This window comes from Lissotriton helveticus, chromosome 7, assembly GCF_964261635.1.
Source record: "Lissotriton helveticus chromosome 7, aLisHel1.1, whole genome shotgun sequence".
NCBI lineage: Eukaryota > Metazoa > Chordata > Amphibia > Caudata > Salamandridae > Lissotriton > Lissotriton helveticus.
This window is the reverse complement of record NC_136068.1, coordinates 610,756,485-610,780,593: the sequence shown is the minus strand read 5'-3', so window position 1 is coordinate 610,780,593 and position 24,109 is coordinate 610,756,485.

Below are 24,109 nucleotides of genomic sequence, written 5' to 3'. Positions count from 1 at the left end.
CATACATGAATGATGAAAGACATGACACAGCAGTGTGTTTCTGGGTATTTATTGCCCATCCAGTGGAGTTTTGTAGCTGGAGCGGCACAGGGCCTTGCCAAGCACACTACACAATATGGGCCCATGGTGGGCCAGCCAGAGTCCATCCGGGAAAGACAAGCACTGCGGAAGAGTAAGGGTACAGTCCGCAGTCTGGTCACCGTGTCATTGGTCATCAAACAGGATATGGCAGTCCATGTCGCGGTCCAAGGTGAGTGCAACGGAGTGTATTGGGGGTCAGTGGAAGGTCATGGGGCCACGTGCAGCACCAAGCAGAAACAGGCCAGGTGGAGGAAATTAATTCTAGTGCCTCATTCTGAACACAATCCCATCCACATCCTCGTCCTTGGATGTGTGCTCTGCCTCACTAGGGGGTGTTGCAGTATTGGCTGTGGCACTGTGTGCCACTGACACATCAGGGGCCGGAGGAGGATTGTCGGCCACACTGTGTGTCAGTGACACATCAGGTGCCGGAGTGGATACGCTTGCCGCACTGTGAAGCACTGACACACTAGGGGACAGAAATGTGGATGGGGTGGGGGCAGCAGCATTCATCAGCGCCACGCCTTGTGGCAGCAATGCCATGATGAGGATCTGCAGGGCATGGTAGATCCCAACTACATTTCGCTGATGTGCAGCAGTGGCTGCCATCCTTTCCGCTTCCATCCGCATCATGTCGTCCATGAGCCTCCGCATGTGTACCAGCTCACGGCTGGGATTGCTGGAGCCAGTCTGAGCGGACAGGCATTCTTCTCTCCGCTTCATGACTCCAGCGATTTCTGTCAGAGCTCATTGGAGACCATGGAGTGGGCCATGGGTGTCCGTTAGGGACTGGAGCTGGTCCCTGATGGGACCTAGACACCCATGGATGGCGTCCAGTTTGGTAGCCATGAGGCCAAACCCCACCTGCACCTGCTCAGCCATCTCCCTCTGGCCCTCCACCACACGGTGTTGGAAGTCCATGTGTTATTCCTGGGGGTTTTGGGAGACTGCCGGGGCTGTTGAAGAACTGGGTTATTTCAGACCCTGCGGCGCCAGGGGCACGCCCAAAGTCTTCGGATATCACCTGTCTTAGAACACAGAGACACGGAAACTTCTTGGTGGCGTTAAAGATCGGATTTATTGGCTTCAGCCAGTAACAGAAGTCCTAGAAGTCAACACGGTATGAGTTCTCAGGAGACTGCTCAATTTTACAAAGCAAGTCATCCCTTTTTATGCCAAAAATCACATTCCAGACAAATACCTTACATTTACAAACTGTCCAATCACATGTACCCAGATCAGAGGTATCGCATGACGGTAAAACCCACTTTTCTGTTGCCCAGCCCATGATCAATCATTGGTCAAACCCAACATTCTTCATCAGACAGGTCGAACGAACCCATAATAAAAAAAGGCACATCCCCATCGTAAATAGACCATAAAGAAAGGAGAAGAAACAGGTGAGAGGCAAGATAGAAGGGTGTGTGTGTGTATCATAAACTCAGCAATGTCCTGCTCTTTGATCTCTATCTTGACCAGCTGCTGAACAAGGAACTGGCTCAACAAGTTTAGCTCCGGGCAATGGAGTCAGCTTGCCCAGGTCACACAGGAGTCAGCTAAAGGTGTACGTGTGCTAAGGACTCGTTCGGCCGTAGTCATCGGCCTATGTGAGGGCAACCACAAAATGGCTGCCGTACACAAAATGGAACCCAAAGGTTCAGAACGGAATCCCTAATTTCATGGTGAATCCATCACTCGAACATGACGAAAACACTTGTGCATACTACACTCGTCATTCTCGGTCAGCTGTCACCAAAATCGTCACGATACGACGACCTTTATGAAACGGGTTCAGAATCACGGAACCTCAGGCCCTCCTTTTGCCCTTACATAGGCAATAACCTAAACTCACGTCAGTCTGAATCCAGGTCTATACTCATCAGATCATCAATATGTTGCTGTAGCATCATCCTATTACTTAGCACGTCTCTCGATACAGGTCTCCTTGCACACGAAGTAGCACACAGGCCACATATAGCAGGAGCACACTGTACACAAAGACAGAACAGGAAAAGAATCGCTAAAGCCATCCCAATGATCATCAGAATCTTCCATCCCCAGGTGGATAACAGTTCCCAGAACCATCCCATTAATGACCAATCTCCTTCGTCCACATGTATAGACTCGGAGATCCTGTGCAGCTTGGAAATGGCTTGGTACACTGTCGGAGCATTATCTGGAATGAAAACGCAGCAGCTCGATTGGATCAGTTTACATACCCCTCCTCGATCTGCAAGTATGACATCTAATGCAACTCTGTTCTGGAGTGTCATAAGACGATCCGACTGGAGCTCAGCAGTCAAGTTATTAAGGGCACCGGCAGTTTCAACTACGGTGGACTCAACCACTCTCGTCAATTGCCGTATGTTCCTGCTGTTAACCATAGGTCCCCAAAACGGCAGAAAACCCTTCAAGAAATCTCCTAATTCTTGTCCTGCAGTATCTTCCTTACTGAAGACACCTCTGACAACTCTCGTCTTGTGGTAATCTGCCGCAGCTGTATAGGTAGGAGGCAACAGGAATGAGACAAAGCATGTGCCCGAGAAATCAGGGGGCAACCATGTGTACGCTCTATCGTAACAGACAAAATAGGTACCCTTAGCTGCTAGAAACGATGGGGAAGTCTGGGACGCAAAAACATACGTCTCAGTGCAGATACTCTTCCCTAACTGAGCTCTCGGATTCTTGCCATTACCTTGCAGACAAAGATGACCCTGATGGGGTACGATCCAAATCGGAGAGGATCTTTTCGCTCGCTGGTTCTCACTCAGACTAACTCCATATCCAGTCACGTTCCATCCAATATATGCTAGTGTCTCATCTCTCGGGATTGTCTCATAGGAACTAACTCCTCTAATCATGTCGACTATACCCTTAACTAGAGCACTATTCTTTGGATTGTCCTTTACAGACGTAGGGGGTAGACTTCACGAGCATAGATGAACATCGTTCTGTATGCCCACACAGAACCATTATAGCTGAATGGCAGGGCCAGGTAAGGAATACCTTTATCAGTAGTATGAGGCATAAGACCACACACCCAACAGTTAGTCGTGTTTACTACTAGCTGGTGTTGGTGCAGGAGCTGAACAAAGGAGTTATTAACAAATTCCAATCTCCTATTGGACTCATGTTCAGGCAGAGGATGGAAAGAATGCGAAGAAACAGTAGAAGAAGGTATGGGTTGTGTAGTGGGTGCAAACGTCACTTGAAAAGAGAATATAATATATCCCATCAAAAACATCATCAAGCTAAGTAACATAAAAAGGCATAATATCAGAAAACATTTTCTACTCATAATTTTACACATTCTGCTTCTAAAATTCATTTCTTCAACAGGTCTCTCCATCTCGAAAAACTCCATCCTCTAACCGTGCTGCTCGCAACGGTTGGGTGTTCCGCGCTATATAATGCGTCTGTCAGTCCAGGGAACGACCTAGGACCAACCAGAACCGTCGACCTTATGTCTTCGGCTTGCACTCCAAAGACTTGACACCACGACCCTACAGCTGAACCCGGATGGCGGTTCGAAAAACAAAAATCAGTCAAAACAGTTTCTCAGATGGGAGAGCTGAACTTTCAAAAATAGCAAAGAAAAGGAACTTAATTTATTTGTCCCACAACTCTTGGTCGCAAATTATAACGGCCTTTCTCAGGCAATGTCTCATCTCGGAAAAAAAGTTCAGGTTCAGTAGTGTCCAATCGAACTGACGATGGCACAGCTTCTTGCAAAAGGTCGTCGCTTTCACGCTCAGAACTCGTGCCCATTAAACGTGCATCGCTAAAAGGCAGAAAACGAGGCACAGTCTCAGTTTCAGAATCAGGAATGCCCTCCTGGACCCACCGGTTGTACGGCAGAGGCAAAGGGGCCCTCTTACAATGTACGCCGTGGATCCAGTTCTTCTTTCCTTGCACTCGTACTGCAGATCGTGTAGACAATAGCACCAAGTAGGGACCAATCCAGCGGGGCTGATCGTTCTTTGTTCGCTGGAAGTTCTTCACAAAAATCCAAGAACCACGACTAATAGAATGTCCCGAATCTTCAGAAGCATGAGGCAAAGTATCGTGAACCTGTTGGTGTAAAACACGCAATTTAGCCGTCAAATCATACAAGTAATCAAGCAGTACAGGGTGTTCAATCTCACTAAATTTTGTCGGCCTCGGCACTCCCCATCTATTTGCCGGGCAACCAAAAACTATCTCATAAGGACTAAGACCCACTCGAGAATGTACAGTCATCCTTGTCGACAAAAGTGCTAATGGCAAAGCGTCAGGCCATTTAAGACCAGAGCTCGCTTGTATCTTGGCCAGTTTCAATTTAAGGGTGCCATTATAGCACTCAACTAGACCAGCTGATTGGGGGTGATTTGCAGCATGGAATTTCTAGCGGATTCCTAAACCATCACACACTCTCTTCATCACTTGACCCACAAATTCACTCCTATTATCACTCCAGACCATTCTTAGCAAACCATACCTGGGGAAAAACTCTTTGACAAGGGCTTAGGCTGTGGACAGGGCAGTATTATCTTTCAGGGGATATGCTTCAACCCATCTTGAAAAAGCACAAACAACCACGAGCACGTATTTCAGGTTGTTGCATCTCTCCATATGGATAAAATCTAATTGCAAAACCTCAAATGGGGTACGTTGGAGGCGCAAAATGACCAGCTGGAGTTGGAGTTCCCTTACCAGGATTGTACATCAGACAAACCATACAATTCTTGACCACATTCTCCGCACACTTAGGAATTCCAGCATTTTGCCATACTGGAGCCAACAACTTACAAATCACTTTCGCACTGATATGAGCCATTCCATGCGCCATCGTAACCACTGCAAGTACGTACGCATCAGGTAACAACCATCGCTGAAGCTCTGACAACTCAACCCAACAACCATTTGCATCCAATTTACCCGTACTCTCTCTCCATACGCTCAACTCTTTCTCTGTAGCTTCAGCTTGAATAGACTTCACACTTTCTATCGTATCCTCACACATTCCAACATCACCAATCCATCTTGCAGGGCCTGAAATATACATTCGACTCATCACATCCCTCGCCACATCTTTCGCAACTTCATCCGCAAACGCATTACCGCGACCAACGTCATCGGTAACCTTCTTATGTGCACTGCTTTTCACAATCGCAACTTGCAACGGCAAGGTAAGTGACTCGAGAAGCTCATTCACCAATTGACCATGCTGAATTTTCGTTCCATGAGAAGTAAGGAACCCACGTTCCTTCCACAAGCGTCCAAAACTATGAGCCACACCAAACGCATACTGGCTGTCGGTATATACAGTCACTCTTTTCCCTTTCGACAACACACACGCTCTCGTAAGTGCAATCAACTCTGCTGCTTGAGCTGAATTATGTGGGATACGTGCAGCTTCAACAATCGTATGCAAAGTCGTAACAGCATATGCAGCAGTCGTATCACCATTCGGAAGCTTGAAGCATGAACCATCCACCCATAAGGTACCATCACACTTCACAAGAGGAGTATCCCTAAGGTCTATTCTTCCTTTCGTTTCCTCTTCTGTCCTAAGAAAGCAATCATGCTGTTCAGAAACATCTGTTTCTACTGAAATCGGCAACAACGTAGCTGGATTCAACGTATTGCATCTCTTTATGTGCACATAACTCGCTAAGAGTGTCAACTCATAACCTGACAATCGAGCACTAGTTAAGTGCTGTGTCTTGGTCCTGTTTAACAGGGTATCCACTGCATGTGGAACCATCACAATCAGCGTATTATCCATCACCAAGCCAGCAGACTGTTGAATGGAAACAGCTGCTGCCGCTGTGGCTCTCAAACAACTCGGCAACGCTCTAGCTACCGGATCCAAAGTCGACGAGAAATACGCGCATGGACGTTGCTTGTCCCCAAAAGATTGTGTCAACACTGACAACGCACATCCCTCTCTCTCGTGTACATACAACATGAAAGGCTTGCTATAGTCTGGAGTACCCAACACAGGAGCCGAACACAATGCATCACGTAATTCCGAAAAACTTCTCTGACAATCGTCAGACCACGGGAGAGGATTCGGTGTATCTTTACAAGTCAATGCCAACAGAGGTTTGGCCAGCAGAGAAAAATTCGGTATCCATTGTCTACAATATGACGTGATACCCAAGAAAGCACGTACCTCTCTCTGCGTATTTGGCACAGTCATTCGCGCAATCGCTTGAATTCGTTCTGGGGTCAACCTTCTTCCCTCCTTTGACAAGAGATGACCTAAGTAGGTCACTTCTTGTCGACAATACTGCAACTTAGAAGGTGACACTTTATGATGCAAGTCCGACAAATGTCGCAACAAAGAAATAGGGGCTTCTATACAAGTTTTCTCATCATCAGCGGCCACTAACAGATCATCCACATATTGAATAAGAGCAGCACCAGCAGGCAACACAAGAGTATCAAGCTGACTCTTCAAAGCCTGGCTATAGATAGAAGGACTTTCGCAATAGCCTTGAGGAGCTCTCTTAAACCGGAAGCTTCGGCCTCCTAAAGAGAAGCCAAAAATATCTCTACTCTCCTCAGCAATTGGAATGCTGAAGAAAGCATTTTTCAAGTCGATGACTGAAAACCAGGCAGCTGAAGCAGGAATCAAAGTCAACAAAGCAGTAATATCCGGAACAACTGGAAACTGTGGCACGACGATCTTGTTAACCTCTCTAAGATCGATCACAAACCTATAGACAGGTGGCTGAGAAGAATCAGTACGCTTCAAGACAGGCAAAAAAGAGGTCTGTTGCACACATTACCTCTCGTCTCTTCAATCACATCTTTCTCAATTAGATCATAGATGATTGCTAAAAGCGCTCTTTCACCATCGCTAGAAATCCGATATTGGGGAATACGCGGCATTTTAACATTCAATGTAAGCGTTACAACCTAAGGTGGAATCTCCAAAAGACCCACATCATTAGGACCAGTAGCCCAAAGAGTATCAGGGAGAGAGCATAATTCCGGTGGAAACCGATCTTTAGACAAATACATTGGAGAGGTCACTTTCTTACCCAATGTATGCTGTACTCCCGAAGGAGAACAATGCAATGTCGCATTCAACCTTTTCAACAAATCCAAGCCCAACAAATTCTCGCCACAACCTGTCGTTAAAATGAGGGGTGCTTCCAATTCACAGGGTCCTATAGAAAGAGACAAGGGACTAGAAACTGGATTACGAACTGGGGCGCAGGAGAATCCTACCGAAACATTTGTTAAGCCAGACAAAGGTGCGCCAGGGAGTTTAGAGTGCATGATAGAACTCTTCGTCGCACCAGTATCCAAAAGAAAAGGCTCTACTACACCCGATATGGCTACTGCAACATAAGGCCCACTCTGATCTACTGGAACCGACACTACTCCCTCTCTTTGTCTATGGCTGTCCTAGCAATCATTATAGTCAGCATTCTCACTCTCAACATAATAGTCATCAGCATAGTACTGAGTCGGTCGACCAGATGTAATCTTCTGCTGATCAAAACAATTCATAGAATTTTGTGGAGGAAAGGAACGCTCGTTCTGAGGAAATGCACCACGTCCTCTATCCCTAGACACTTGCTGAAAACCACCACGGCCTCTCGGGGCCGGCGTACCACTCGCACGTTGCCGTAAAACAGGGCACTCATTTTCATAGTGACCTTCCTCCTTACAATACGCACACTGGTTCAAACCCAAGGGTGGCCTTGGAGGAAAATGCCCAACGTTCTGTTGCGGCCTCTGAAATGGCAGAGGTTGCTGAAACTGTGGACGTTGCTGTGACTCCTGCTGATTCGAGCGAGGTGGATACGCCTGCTGAAAAAGAACCTTTGTCTTTAAATCTTTAGTCTTTTTCTCTACTCTATCTTTCTCGTCCTTGTCCCTATTCTCGTAGTACTGTGCAGTCGCCAATATCTGGGCTGACGAAGAAACAGCCCAAGAACTTTCAGAATCTTTCAACTTATTACACAGTTCAGGAAGCAAATTAAAAACAAATTTGTCCACAAATAATCTTTGCCCACCTTCCGTACTCATGTCCTGACCACTATGATCTATAAATGTTTCTTCAAACCTAGTGAAGGAATCAGATATGCTTTCATCCTTCTTCTGCTTACAAGCTGCTAACTTGTCCCAGTTTACTCGTAACGCTGGCATCATCGTTTTCATAAGATCTATAATTCTGCCAGATAGATCTGCCACTAGAGCCTCATGTTTAGCACCACCAACCTGTCTAGCGTCTGCAGCAGCGATATTCACCCATGTATCACCTAACTCAATTGCGTGATCCTCATGACGAATTTTTGCCCACAACGGTTGAGGTACCACGTTACCCAACAGCATATCTATATCGGCTAAATTCATGATGCATGCGTCAACTGTCTGGGACAATTCCTTGTAATAACCTGCTGGATTTTTATGGGGGTCAGGTAAAGACTGCTTAAGAGCCAAGACCTCTGCTCTCTTCCATGGCACATGTACCCATACTCGCTGAAAATGTTCTGGTATAGCTGGGGGAACATTATTCAGACCAGAAGCTACCGCATCACGCCACACTGGAGGAACTTCTCTCATTGGATACTGTCTCACTTTCCTCCTAACTGCGGAATCAGGCTCAAACAGTCGTTGAGAGGGGAAATCGTTCCTTAACGCAAGTACCATCGCAACTGCATTCTCAATTCCGGGACCCACTATCGTCCCTTTTGCAAACTCAGACTGGACATTTAGCAATTCTACGGGGACTGAACCCAAATCATTATCTTCCCATTCCTCACGAAGGAAAGCACACATAACTTCAAAAACATACCTTTGCTTGGGTGCCTCCCACTGTTGGAAGACATCCATAACTGACTCTAAGTTATACCTCGAGACATTGGAAACCCATCTGCGAGCCAAGAGATCTAACACTGCCCGTTCTTCGGGACCAGGTAGCTGACTACGCATTTGTTTACGTGCAGAAACAGGGGTCATACTCAATGACCCAAAGAAAGGAGACAAAAGACCAGTGACAGTATCAGTCATTCGTTGTCGAGCAGAAGGAGAAGCTGTCATAAGGACAGGAGACAAAGTATTTTGAGGTGATAAAAGCGTAGGGTTAGTAGCAAGAAAAGTTGAAGGTACAGGAGAATACGGCAAAGTAGTTCCAGACAAAACCGATAGCAAAGTCGGCGGCCCCAGAGGAGGCTGCGCCGTAGGAGTAAGAACCAGCTGAGGGGGAGCCGGTGGTTGAGCAGCAAAAGGAGGTTGTGCAACTGGAGGTTGCGGAGGTGCCGTAGCACTCTGTGCATAAGGGGGTGGCAATCTCAACAAATGTAACATCAAAGGATCCTTCTCAGGGTCCTTTGTTGCATTCTCAAGAATAGATGGCAATGATGGGTAACATTTATCAATAGCCATATTATGTTGCCTATCTGACACCTCAATTGATTTATCTTCTTCGTTTTCTTTAAACTGCCTGGCAGCTTGCATTATCGACAAACCCTTTTCTCTCTTATCTCTTTTAGCTTGTTTTATTTCTCGTTGTCTGGCTTCTTTACGCCACAGGCGAAAGGAATCAAACATTGCCGGCCGGGCTTTCTTCTTAAATAGTTTAACTTCCAAATTATCTAGAATCTCTGTGTCATAGCTACCATGATGTGGCCATTTTAAAACACCGTCTTTCCTAGTGTATCGGACCCATACTTCATTAAACGTAATGGGGCCCATGCCGTGTTTAGAATAGAGCTCATAAGTCGGAGTTCCAACTGGAGGTATCGGGCATGAATCCTCCAATCGGGAATCCCTGTTGCAACCACAACCAAAGAAAGTACCAAATATGCTACGATTAGGCATCTTCGCTCACTAACCGAGCTTCAAACTTCAAGGGTTATCTCTACCGATACACTCGTAAATATACAAGACCCTCTGCTTTGGAAATTGCAATTTTCAAATCAAAACTAAGGACAAATCAAAACTAAGGACCAAACAAACTAAGAACCTAAGAACCAAAAAACTAAGGACTGGGAGCGACCCACTTATACTTAACTGAGGTATCATTCACGCCACCAGAAGATCCGTCTATTGTCTCACCGTACAAAGCATCACAAATGGGTCCAAGTCAGGGCGACAGTCAGGGCAGCAGTCCTTCGTAGCCGTCAGGAAGCGGGAAGCCTCGCAGAAAAGACCTTCAGTCCACATTCGACATGCCGGGGTCGATGAAGTGGTGGCCGTCCTCCAGAATTTCCTCACGAAGCTCCTCACGATCTTCAGGCTTGGACCGGTACCGCTGAAGTCGCCCCACGTTGGGCGCCAATTGAAGAACCGGGTTATTTAAGACCCGGCGGCGCCAGGGGCAAGCCCAAAGTCTTCGGGTATCACCTGTCTTAGAACACAGAGACACGGAAACTTCTTGGTGGCGTCAAAGATCGGATTTATTGGCTGCAGCCAGTAACAGAAGTCCTAGAAGTCAACACGGTATGAGTTCTCAGGAGACTGCTCAATTTTACAAAGCAAGTCATCCCTTTTTATGCCAAAAATCACATTCCAGACAAATACCTTACATTTACAAACTGTCCAATCACATGTATCCAGATCAGAGGTATCGCATGACGGTAAAACCCACTTTTCTGTTGCCCAGCCCATGATCAATTATTGGTCAAACCCAACATTCTTCATCAGACAGGTCGAACGAACCCATAATAAAAAAAGGCACATCCCCATCGTAAATAGACCATAAAGCAGAACAGACGTCTTCAAACTGTGGGGCGCGACCCCCAGGGGGGTCGTGGAGTTCTAGGAAGGGGGTCGCAGATTCCCCAGCTTTACTTGTCCCTGCAAAAAGACAGCTGGGATCGCTAATTGAGATCGTTATCAGCTGCTTGCCTGAATGAAAGGCAGGCTGATCTCCCTTCTGTGCAAAGCGAGAATCGCTTGTAACTCCACTCATTACGGTTTCAATGAGATCCTCGTGCTCCAGTAATCTGTCAGTATTTCTACACTTTGTGTCGTCCATCTCTCTCCTGACATACCATAATAGCTGTTAAAAATACTGCACAGCCAGCATAGCTAGAAACAAATGCATCACACCAACAATCCAAACCACGGCATCCAAGAAAGCTTCTCTTCTGCACGCAAAACATGTATTGAAAGGCGGCACAAACATCCCTGTAAATGTGTAAAACAGAGTATAGTCGGTACTGCGTCCTCTAAGAACGAGGCAGCCTGACCTTGCTCTTGACATCTGATGCGTATATTGGGGCTGAGCAGGTCGCAGGTTCAGCCAGTACAGGAAAAACAGGTCTGTATGTGGCAAGATTCTACTGTGAGCTGTTACAACTCAGTCTTTCATCCTTCCAAGGTCGATAATACAACTGAGTTTCAATTGGTTGATATGGGCAGACCTAAAGCTTGCACTAAAATTTGTTTGTAACTTTACGAGTCATTTTAGCTAAGACCTGTAGTTCGACTAGAGAAGAGGCTGTGGGACTGAAGAATGGATGGGTACACATTTAGGTGGGAGGTTTTGGGGCAGAAGAGGGAGAGTTGTGTTCCGTGATTTTAGCAAGGAGCCAGCAAGGCTTTAGTCAAAATAACAATTTATCCAGTGAAAGTGGTTTATCTCTTTCCTGCGTAGTACTTATCGGCCTGGAAATCCATCTTTCTATTTTGGAATTTTAAAAGTTTGCGTTACCCAGGACAGTATTTACGTTTCTCATTTGTGCGAGTGCATGGCCATTTCAATTGTGTACAAACCAGCACAGTAATTGTAATTTTGCCACAATTTAAGGTTGACTACAGTGGTTCCATTCTTTTGCTTGCCATTGTTCTATTTATTCTGTTGATGTGCTGGTTTGTGTGAGATAAATTAGCAGTTTGTAAGTAGCTGGTAGAAGGGTAACATCTGCTAAAATTGTAATATTAATCCTGTTCAATAGGGTTATTAGACTTTTTCCAAAGGTGGCTATCAATCTTTTTTAGACGTTCTATTGTGTTTGTTTTTGGGCGTCCCATTTTTAAATGAAAACTGTGAATCCTGCGCGTCCTTACAGGATGCCATGTAATATTTAGGGGCATGATGCTTTTTTGCCGTAAATTTGCTCCTGTTGCAAGAGTTTGTAGAAGCAAAATATGACCAGTTAAGTGTGTGCCTATGTCTTTCACCAAAATAAAACTAATGTATTTCAAGCTCTCCTGGTACTGTGTTGTGCTGAGCTTATTTTTAAATTCTGTTATATACATAATTCCATAAACACAAGCCTTTCTACACCCTTCCCTCATGTACCCCTCCTAGACTCATGCGATACCTCATCTTTCTCCCTAATCCACTTCTAGACTCTTGCCCCTCCATCTCTTCTTTATTCATCCCAAACCTCCTAATGTTATGATCTCCAAAGACACACTTTTTAGACCCTTCCCTCTTCTATTCCTCCACTATCCTTTTCAATCCAATTAACAGACTCACACGTCCACAGCTCAAATTCATTTAGTATTTTCCTATACTAATTCACCACTAATCCTTTTTGGCTTCCGAAATAGCGTGTACTCACCGAAAAGCGCCTTGACGCCTTGTCAGGGTAGTAAGCACTATATCAATGCAATTACAAGTCAAGGGCCCTTCCCTTCCAGTGACAGTACCACCTACCCCCTACTGCCACCATCAACAGCCCATGACCTTTGCCCTCCAAGAAGTCTCTAGACATGCTCAGAGAAGTCTGTAGACTTGCTCTGCATGCACCAGACAATGATAGGCCCTTAAATCCCAATTCAAAGGTCCCTTCCATCTGTCCCACTTCCATATTTAATCACTCACCCGATGCCAGTCTGCCCTCTGAGGGGCATTCAGATGTGCTCTGCATGTTCCAGTCGTCCATAGGCCGGCCCTTCATTCCCAAGACAAGGGTCTCTTCCATCTGCACCACTTACACCCTCAATCACCCAGGTCCGAAGCCAGGCTTTCCTCCGAGGAGTCTGCAGACATGCTCTACATGACCAAGCGACCACAGGTCACCTCTTTCCCTTTGGGGCTTGGAACCGCTAGCCCCAAGTCAGCACAGTGCCACAGAAAACAGGAGGACTAGCAACCCTGGGCTATTGTGCTTGGCTTAACCTATGATCCAGAATGTTACCACAAAAGGAGAATAAGGCAAACAAACACTCTCACACACTTGGAATGCTCTGCTAAAACAGTTTCAATGATTTAAGGCTGGAAAGGAATGATTACAAGTAAAATAAAGTGGCGCAAGAATGCCGCAAAATTTCAATTTTCCTACTGCTAAATTTTAATTTTTGTGCCGCAAAATTTTCAAATCTATAACGTAATATCCTGGGGGGGTCTGATCAAGGAGGTGTTCCATGGGCTTTGTGTGGGGTTCCCACGCAAAGCCCATGGATTTTGATGCTGCCCCCCATTTACAAAATCACGTAAACCTGGAGCAGCTCCAAAAACTGATGCCTCTTCAGCGGTCCAGGGAAGAGATGGCTTGGCAGTTCGGGCTGGACTGTTCCCATGAGGCACAGGGTCAGACTGATTTGCATATAGCCATGTCTGAACTGGGGTGGCAGAGTGGGCTAAAGAACGGTGATGGATTAAACCCAGATCTTTTGACTGGGTGTGAGTGTTTGATTGATTCAGATGCTCCGTCCATCACCACCCCCTTTTGTACCGCTTTTGGCCGCCATAAGTGTGGCAGGGTATGCTCAGACGTGAGTCCCTTGCTCACTTTGCCACTGGATTCAAGCAAGCCGGGCTGAAGACGGCTGGAATGCCAGAAACCGGTCCTCGGAAGCTTGTTTCCGGTCCAGGGAAGACATGGCTTGGCAGTTCGGGCTGGACTGTTCCCATGAGGCACAGGGTCAGACTGATTTGCGTATAGCCATGTCTGAACTGGGGTGGCAGAGTGGGCTAAAGAACGGTGATGGATTAAACCCAGATCTTTTGACTGGGTGTGAGTGTTTGATTGATTCAGATGCTCCGTCCATCACCACCCCCTTTTGTACCGCTTTTGGCCACCATAAGTGTGGCAGGGTATGCTCAGACATGAGTCCCTTGCTCACTTTGCCACTGGATTCAAGCAAGCCGGGCTGAAGACGGCTGGAATGCCAGAAACCGGTCCTCGGAAGCTTGTTTCCGGTCCAGGGAAGACATGGCTTGGCAGTTCGGGCTGGACTGTTCCCATGAGGCACAGGGTCAGACTGATTTGCGTATAGCCATGTCTGAACTGGGGTGGCAGAGTGGGCTAAAGAACGGTGATGGATTAAACCCAGATCTTTTGACTGGGTGTGAGTGTTTGATTGATTCAGATGCTCCGTCCATCACCACCCCCTTTTGTACCGCCTCTTCAGCAGAAGCGTAACGAGGAGAAATGTTTTTATTCCTCCTAGTTTTTTTCATCTTTCCATGTGTGCTGCATTCTGCAGCTCACATAGAAATAGGAAAACGCTCCTCAGGATTGTTTTGGTGAAGGAAGGTGCCTCTTCCCATACAAAAACAATCCTGCTACGTTGGTGCTAGGCAGCAACTTGTGAAGGGAAAAGGACTGGAATGCGCTGTATTTCATAAGAAGGTCAGAAAGGAAAAAACACGGGAAACGTACCAAAGGATGCCAGGTCTAACAGGGGCATTTATGGTTGTCGATAGATGCTGATGATGAGGAGAACCAGTTTCTAGAAAAGTTTGTCAGAGGGGGTCCTTACGTCTAAAAAGGTTTGACAAGGGGTCTCGACATCAAAAAGTTTGAAGACCACTGCCATAAAGAAAGGAGAAGAAACAGGTGAGAGGCAAGATAGAAGGGTGTGTAGGTGTATCATAAACTCAGCAATGTCCTGCTCTTTGATCTCTATCTTGACCAGCTGCTGAACAAGGAACTGGCTCAACAAGTTTAGCTCCGGGCAATGGAGTCAGCTTGCTTAGGTCACACAGGAGTCAGCTAAAGGTGTACGTGTGCTAAGGACTCGTTCGGCCGTAGTCATCGGCCTATGTGAGGGCAACCACAAAATGGCTGCCGTACACAAAATGGAACCCAAAGGTTCAGAACGGAATCCCTAATTTCATGGTGAATCCATCACTCGAACATGACAAAAACACTCGTGCATACTACACTCGTCATTCTCGGTCCGCTGTCACCAAAATCGTCACGATACGACGACCTTTATGAAACGGGTTCAGAATCACGGAACCTCACTGTGGGTGCCTCCTCCTGGGTGGTTTGGGTAGTGGGTGGGGTCTCCTCAATGCAGCTGGGCTGCCCTGATCTTGGAGGTGGGTTGCAGATGATGTCACTGATGTCTTGGAGGGCTTGGGTGTCATGCTGGGGGTGTCCTCCTCGTCATCAGTGAAGAGTGGCTGGGACTGTTTTGCAGAAGGTGTTACATGTATGTAGCCCCATGGTACATGTTGACATTTAGACAGCATGGCATTGTACATTGTGACAGCCTGTAGGTCAGGGCCATGACCCAGAGTCATTGTGGGTGTGCACTGTGCTCTGCTTGATTATGCATGTGTGCCATTGTGGCCATCTCCACTTGTCCCCCTCGTACCTGGTGGTCACTCACCCTGTTGCAGTTGTGTTGTGTCCTGTCGAGCAGTGTCCGGTCCCCCGACTCCAACCACAGTATCCACACTGAAGATTCTCGACACCAGCTACTCCAAGTCATCCAGCAAGAGCTGTGGCAATGGACTCCCGCCTCCAATCTGCATTTCTTCCTTCTGGTTGGCTGCGAGTTTCTCCTTGGTCTTGCGCTTGATGTCAATCCATCGCCTGTTGGCCTCGTCCATTGACCTCTTGTACACTCCGACGGCATTCACCTTGTCCACGAGGTCCCGCCATATCCCCTTTTTGGTGCCCAATGACACGTTGGAGGTGATGAACAGTTGTTGATGGTGTTCCATCACCTCCTTGGCCTGGATCCTGTTTTCCTACGTCTTCCTCTTCTTCTTGTCCTTGCCCTTCCCTGTCCCTGAAGTCCCAGGGTGGTGATGTTTAGCACACATTCTTGTGAATATACCCCTAACTGAGGCTTCCAAAATTGGACACATCAATTTAGAAGGGGTCCCAGAACGAGAGACGTCTCTCAGTTCTCCAGTGGCAAACACCACACGACAGAGGTGGAATCTAAAAGTAGCAGCAGTTCTCCAGGTGCAGCACTGAGAACAGTACATCACACCCAAGTTGAGTTCTCATACTTCTCTCAAAGCCACAACAGGTGGAGAGTGTGGTGCTGCAGGGCTGGGGAGCCCCCTGCCCCCCTCTCCCGCCCCCCCCCCCCCCAGTGAAGCGAGCTTTCCATTCTCACCATTCATCAGCTGTTCACTATTTTCTGGGGGTCCTTTTTAGGTAGTAATTGCCTAACACCAACTACAGTTCTAAACAAACCCCTACGTCAAGCCAGGAGACAACAAAGAAAGAGCTTGGCCGCCCCCCGAGTGAGGAGGGGGGGCGGCCAAGCACTTTGCCAGGGCCGGTTGTCGTTCCCAGTCCAGCCCTGACCACCGCCACCCTGAGACGTTCCTAAACCGCTCCTTAGAGTACATTGTCCACCCTGCAGGGAACGGATGCGGACATTGCTGGATTCATAAATTAGAGTCAAATGATCACAGTAAACTCCCACTGGCCTCTTCCTGTACTCGCCAACAACTGTGAAAGTTAGTAAAAAGCACTTGCTTCCAGTTACTGGGAAAACACACTTGCTTCTAATTACTACGTTTCCCATGATGCATCGCTGAAAACAAAAACAACAGAAATCAGACTTCCAAAAGCCTCTCACTTCTCTTTTCAGCTCTGGAGGTGATGGACCCTACTTGCACCTGTGACTTACTGGACTTCGTCTATATGAGATTACACCATAGTTGTGCTGTTGACGGGAACATAACTGTGTTAGCCTTGGCAAAGCCAATCCCTCCATCTTGGCTTGTCTTCACATCCTACTCTATATCTCCCTTTCTCCTATCGCAAACTATTAATTCCTTTGTACTTGAAGTTTCTCACTCAAAGTTATGAATTAGCTATTTTCTTTCTTGTTATTCTTTCTTCCTCTGTCTTCTTTTGCAGCCCTTCATTGCTCTGGAATTCCAGTTTTGAACCCTCGTGCAATTTTATCTTTTGCTGTCCTCAAATCTCACTTTACTTCTACCCCGATTCTTCACATAACTCTTGGCTATGCTCAAATTGAGGTCACTTCACCTCAATTTTTCCCTCTTGGTACATTTTCCTAAACCATGTCCCTTATACTTTCCCCATGATCTATTTCCTAACCCTTCTCCCCTTCCTTTTCCTCTGCTCTCATAAACCTGCAGCATTTACACCTCTTTATTCTTCTTTTTACTCAATGTTCTCACCATACTGATATTTGCTTGAATTGCTGTTATTATCTTTCTGCCTTTATGCCTCCATTAGTTGCTTGTCGGCTATATCTAAGGGGGAAACCCATTTTGCTTGTTGCTCTGTTGTACAGCACTCTAATGCCTACTCGGTCCAGTTGCACTCCAGAAATGAGAAATAAATAAATAGTCCCAGTGAGAACAAAGAACAAGGCCATCACTTCAGAGTCTGGCTTGCTGAACAACCCCTGTTTACATTGCTTTGAAAAGGGCTTCAAGAGGAAGTGAAAGACCAATTTGACTGCATTATCCTGATTCCTTTCAGGAAATAATATCCCTTGTGGTTCAAATTGTTTCTTGCCTAACTGAAAAAGACCTGCAGCTTTTGGATTTTCTCCTAGCTCTCTTCTTCCGCGTCCTACAGAGTCAGATAAAGAACCCGTGAAGGTCGGAGCTACGTGAAGAGCCCTACAACGCAAGATTAACTCAGGCCTCTTCTTGTGTGGTGTAGAAAAAGCCACCTACATGACTGCCTGTCCCTTTGACAACTTGGAAATCCCTCTCCCAGTGCTGGAGGGAAGGGGTCATCGGGTATGGAACTGTCCGTGCCCTGGGTGGTTTTCGTAGAATATGTGATGTTACTACACAATCAAAATGATTGTGGTATGTAACATCGCAGTTTTTACAACGCAAGTCGTTACAACGACTTGCCCTGGAGGGCGCTGGACTTAGGGGTGGTAAGATTTATTATTCCAACACCAGTCTATGTACAGTAGGGAAGGTGTTGGAATAGTAAATCTTACTATTCCTTAGGTTATAGCGCCATCCAGCGCAAGTCGACGTAACAAATTGCGTTGTAATGGCTGCGTTCTAAATGCATCGCGGTGTAATCACCGAAATGTAAAGAATGTTTCCCGTTTTCGCATCATGTACTGAAACAAAGTTGCCTCATCTGTGTTTATAATGCTGCTGAAAGTATTGCCATACATTGGTGAGATTCTGGTGTCTCAGTGTTATACATAGAAATCCAATAGAGTAACAAACCTTATTCTATTCCAGTCACATCTAAGTTATTTTACAATACGTAGACATTGTTGCAATATGTAGAAACTATTGATGGTACTTGAATGGGCAAAAGTGCTGTCCTGCTCCTAATTTCACCATTTCCGCCCAACCCATCTTATTTCGTTGCTCAGGAGCCCTGAATCCCAAGTCTTCTGGCACGTGTGCCACTGTGAAGTGACTCTTTTGATGCCTCTGCTGCTCCTGGAGAGAGTGCTCAGTTCTGCTGGGGGTGGGCGCTAACCAAAAGTAAACCTTCCATCAACTTGTCTGACAACCATCGCCATGTTGATGCTAACAAATGTTGGGAGGAGTTGATCAGTAGTTACAGGGGGACAGTCTTTTATTACCTGCACCCCAGGTTTGGGAGGCTAACATTCTGTCATTATTGGAACATCTACCTTCCTCACTCCCAAGTGTGAGATGTATGTGTGAGGCATGTTTGTCTGTATTTTAGATGTTTGGTAACCGCTGGTGGGGGCGTCCCATGTATGTACTTAGCCTCATCTTTGTTTTTTGCAATTGAGACACCTGTGGGTCATGTAGGCCGAGATCTTCCCTTTTTTTTCCTTGCATGTCACCGAACTGCTCACTCATCTCACCTTCTGTGTGCTGGCCACTGTAGATGACGTTTTTTGTGCCTCATTTGAATAGAGAACACATTATGGTGTTGCTGCTGTCTAGGGGGTCACCTTACCTGGGTGCCATAGCTGCTGGGGGTCTTGCTGTTTGCCCTGTCTCCCTCCCGCCGCCGCAGTCACCAACGCGGCCGCCGAGCGGAGGGAGACTCCATCTCCCAGGTGCCCCAGAACCGGAAGTGACGTTGGAGCGCCAGGAGGCGACTTTAAAACCACCGACGGCACCAGCGTCGCGGGAGCGCCCGGGGCTAAGTCTGGGCAAAGGGCGGGCCCTCTGTGGCCCTCAGGGGCCCGAGAAGGACGGGACGGGCCACCCCCCTTGGCTCCTACTGAACAAGGTATAGTGAGACTCTGACCTACACCTCTGCATACACAGCAGAGAAACCAGGACTTCTATTGACTTATTGCGGGACTCTGTTTGCTGCACCGTCGCCATGTCTCTTAAGGGGGCTCCCAAACCCAGTACTCTCCCAAGTGCTTCTAGTAGGGGGAGGTTAGACTGCTATGTAGACAGGGTAGACAGGGCATTATTACCCATTATTCATGACTTGGAATATTTAGAAACTCGTTTGCCCTCACATAGCGTAGCCTGCAAACATCCCGAGGCGCAGTTAGTCGACACAGCATCAAGTTTGTCCTGGTTGGAGGATTTGAACGCCCTATGTCACATTCGATATGCACCAGTTGAAACCAGAGCAGACCCACCCCAAGTCCTATCCAGCCCAATACTTCCCGTACATTTGCTGTCTAACTCTTTATTGAACGCAAATGATAACACTCTGGCTGCCCCACTCTTATCCCCGCTAGTAAAAGTAAATACTAAACAACTAGGGAACCCTAAAACTCCTATGGTCACAAGAAAGCGCCCCGGGGATAACAGCATGGGGAGGGAAGCTAAACTGCTTAAACCTTGCACAAGTTCCTTACCGTCCATCAGCACCCCACCTACAGCTTCCCAGGCCCGCGATAATACTGAATCCTTTGCACCCCCCTACCAGGCAGCTCTTCTGGACCTCATTGAACGCCTGGTCACCTCTCGAATATCCCCTTTGACTGCAAGAATAAACTCCCTAGGGGATAGGTTAAGGGATATAGAGACCTCATTTAGGGCACCGACTCAACCTAACAAGAACCTGGCAGAATTGAGTCAACCACAGCCCTTACCCGCTACCGTGGTTTCTAAGTTAGCTCCTCAAAGAAGTAGCATCCCTCTTAACAGACCCACGGTCCCACAGAACCGCCCATGTATCTCGTCATCATCCGACACCATGCCCATTACCACCAAGAGTATCTTCGCTGATGTAGGGGTGCCAAACGTTTCCCCACCGTATGAGGAGAAAACTACTAACCTAGATTATACTAAACATATACATCTGCCCCCAATGGCCGCCCCCTTTGTCTGTGTTCTCACTGGTGTGTTACCAATTACAAAGGGAAAAACCGAGAGATCAGAGGATCTAAAACACAAGGTCATCTATTGGCTGTCTAAGAATCGACCCTTGCCAGCGAACATTGATGGTGCCATTCGAAGTGTTAGAAGGGTGGGATGGCTAGGCCCCCTTCCAAAAGATCTCCCAGGCGACCTGGTGTTAGTTAGATTCTGGAGCGATCGGGTGGTGCCTTATTTACAAACTTGTTTTTCACAATTAGGGGATGGCCCGATCTCTGTCTGGGGACTCCATGATTTCTACACTAGGTCCCGCTACCCTCGGCCCTTAAAGACAAGACTAGAGAGAAAACACCATTTTCCAGAAAGAACAAACTTAGAGATTAATTATCGGCCGGATCGGAGTGTGTATGTACAGAATGGCTTCAACAACCCCACCCCAAATTATTTTTCATGAAGTGTTTTTTAGTAGTGGTATCCAGTGATTAGCAACTCGTTTGAATTGATTTAATAATGTCTTAACTTATCATCAATTATTGTAATGAAATGGTTCTTAATGATGTGTATATAATGAATGTTGCTTTTATGTATTATGTTGGTTTTAATGTTATATTGTGTTTTATTTTGCGTGGTCTTTTATGGTTTATTTTACCGAAATAAAGACTTATGAAACTGACATTAAATGGAGCAATAAGCTGCTCTTTATTTAAAGAAAAACTTCAAGCAGTACTGCCAAATGGCATACAAGAATAAACTCGTGTCCACAGAAAAAAGTCCCTGCTCTCATCCGCACAAAAGCATTGTGTCCTCTGCCCATCCCTGTGCAGAGGGCCCAGTTCACGAATAGGAGCTACAGCCCCCATCAACAACCTCTTACTGGCTGAGGTCTGTCTAGCGTATATTGACACCCCTGTGAATATTATGGGATGCTGACCACCCCCATGGATTCCAAGTAACTGTTAATATTTTGAGATATGTTACTGGATTGCACTACAGAGCATGGGACATAGACTTGAATTTGGTTAGTACCCTCCAAAGTTCCTAGTTCTGTTAAAGACCTATGTCTGATTGTCCTAGTACCTACTGCCACTCCCTGTGTACAGCAGCTGACTCAGAGATCCATATTAGTATCTCACCTTTTCAATTGAAGCAGAGCTCTCTGAATTGAAACAGAGTAAAGCTGTGGGCCTTGGGCATGACTCAGCTGCTTCCCTCTTGCAAGAGTCAAGGACTGAGGCAGCAACCTGCTGTCAGATTCTGGAAGGTCAGAATCTCTGATTGTGGCTGGCATCCTCACATCACAATATGGCAATTTCGATATGTGTCACCAGAATGGGGAATAACAATAAAGAGCTGGGAATACCTGATCATTTTCATCAATTTTCTCCCAACTTGCAGGACAAATCCACTGACAATTTCTACCTGCTCAGTTCAGTGGAAGGACCAGCGGGGGCCTGAGCAGGTGCCCATGGGCTGAGGAGGTCAGAGCGGGATAGGGTTAGTAATGGGGGGTACTGTACACTTCCTTGTGGGGCTGCAGGGGTGGTATGGGAACTGGGCTGTACTCCTTCTGACAAACCTGTCCCTGAAGTGATTATGACACGTGGGCAACCATGCCCTGTGACATCAGCATACTTGTAATGTTCTTCAGTGGTATGCCTCCCACCCCCTGAACATCCAGAATCAACTCTCCAGTGGAATATTGTCATCTGCAATGAGGGCCCCAATCTTTTAAAACTACTTGTGAATGTGGAAGTCTGCTCCAGATGACTGCTATTGCTGTGGAGTTGGGCAGCTGTGGTTGTTCAAGCAATGCAGGGTTCAAAGCCCCTCACACCCCGAACTCCCATGCAGTGGTCGAAGTGGGCAAGATGTGAGGGACATAGCATGCCAATACTTGTCTAAGTTAAGAAAAACAGTAACCCGGGCTTGGTGTGCGTAGCAGGGCTATGCGGAGGTCCAAGGAGTTTAAAACAAACTCCGTAGAACTCTGCTCCGCCACCCACCACCACCACCCCATTATGAAAAGTAATTAAACATTATTAAAATATCAATTTAAAACCACTTACCTGGCAGGGGGCGTCCCCAGGCTGCCCTTCTCCTCTTCTTCACCACCTCGCTAATCCTTGTGAGAACTGCGCATTCGCCCGCGCATGCACATTTCTTGCCAGGAAATGTGCATGCGCAGGCGCATGCCCAGTTTTCACAAGGATTACCGATAGGGCGAATAAGAGGAGGAGGGGGGCAACCAGGGGATGCCGCATGCCAGGTAGGTGGTTTTACATTTATTTTTTTAATAATGTTTAGTTACTTTTTATAATGGGGGGTTGGAAGCAGGGGCTGGCCAACTCCGCTCCATTGCGAAGTGTGCAGAGATTTGACTTCGCTGTGTTCTCCGTGGAACGCGGAGAATGGAAATCTCTGCACACTCTGCGGGCGGGCCAGAGGTCTGTGCTCTGGGTTAAAAAACAGTTCTACTTTTTGTGAAAAGAGAACCGTTTTGGGAAGGTTAATTCAAGGGTTGAAATGCTTCAGCTGAAATGTAAGGCAGGGAGTGTCCTGTGCCGTGAAACCAAGGGAGAGACAGACAGCTAAACAAACCTTCTTGCCAGGGTGCCAGCTTGCTTGAGAGAATTGTGCACAACTGGCTAATTTGCGGATGTAAAAGGTGCCTGGAATCCGGTATTGGCTTTAATTGATGGAATAACTTGAAGCTTCCTGATGACACAGATTTATTACTTTTGAGTGGTATTGGAAGGGAGTTGCCAGCTGAGCCGTGAAGTGTGTGCTTTTAATGGACATTTATATAAAAAAACACTATGTACAGTCTGGGTATTACTGAAATCTTTGTTTTGGAAGCACTTTATCTCAAACCGTTTCATACATTTGCTGCAGCCTTTCTTATTCTGTGTGTAAAGCAAGTTTAAAATAATGACTTACTTATTCACAGTGCTTTCTGTCACAGACTTCATATACCCACATCACTATTCTCCACTGCACCAACCAGGATTCAATTCTGTGGCTCGTTACAGACACCAGGGGTGTAACAAAGACCCACGTAGCCTCCACAGTGCGGCGGGGGGCAGGCTTACCCATACTGGAGGTGGCCCTCAGCCCTACTTATGTGAGTGTGAGGGGCCCCTTCAGCATATCTTGCAGGGGGGATCTCACGTGTTGTTCCATTACTGACAGACACAGTAGTGCACTAACCAGTAGAGGTTTCATAATGTACGAAAATGCATTTCCCACTGATTAACTTAACTTGCATTTATTTTTTATTTAAGGTGCGAGATAAATGTAGTTACCCGAATATGAAAGTCCGAAAAAAGTTACAGAATATTTTGTGGTTTTTGCCACGCCTTTGAGCCCTCCTCCACCTTCTCACCAGACCCCCCCCCTTTGGGCACACATCAAAGTTCCCATACCTCCCATGGGCCCTATACTTCCAGGACACCACCTACTTCCTTGTGCAATCACAATTGGAATTATTCCAAGGCTGCTCCCCTCGTGCCAGAGTTAGTGCACCCTCTCACAATAAACGTTTCTGTAATGCAACTAACAACTGTTCCTTTTGTATACGATCTCCATCCCAGCGTGCCCCCACCATCGCCCACCCAGCCAACTTCCAGAGGGCTGAAGAAAAGCCCCTCATCATTT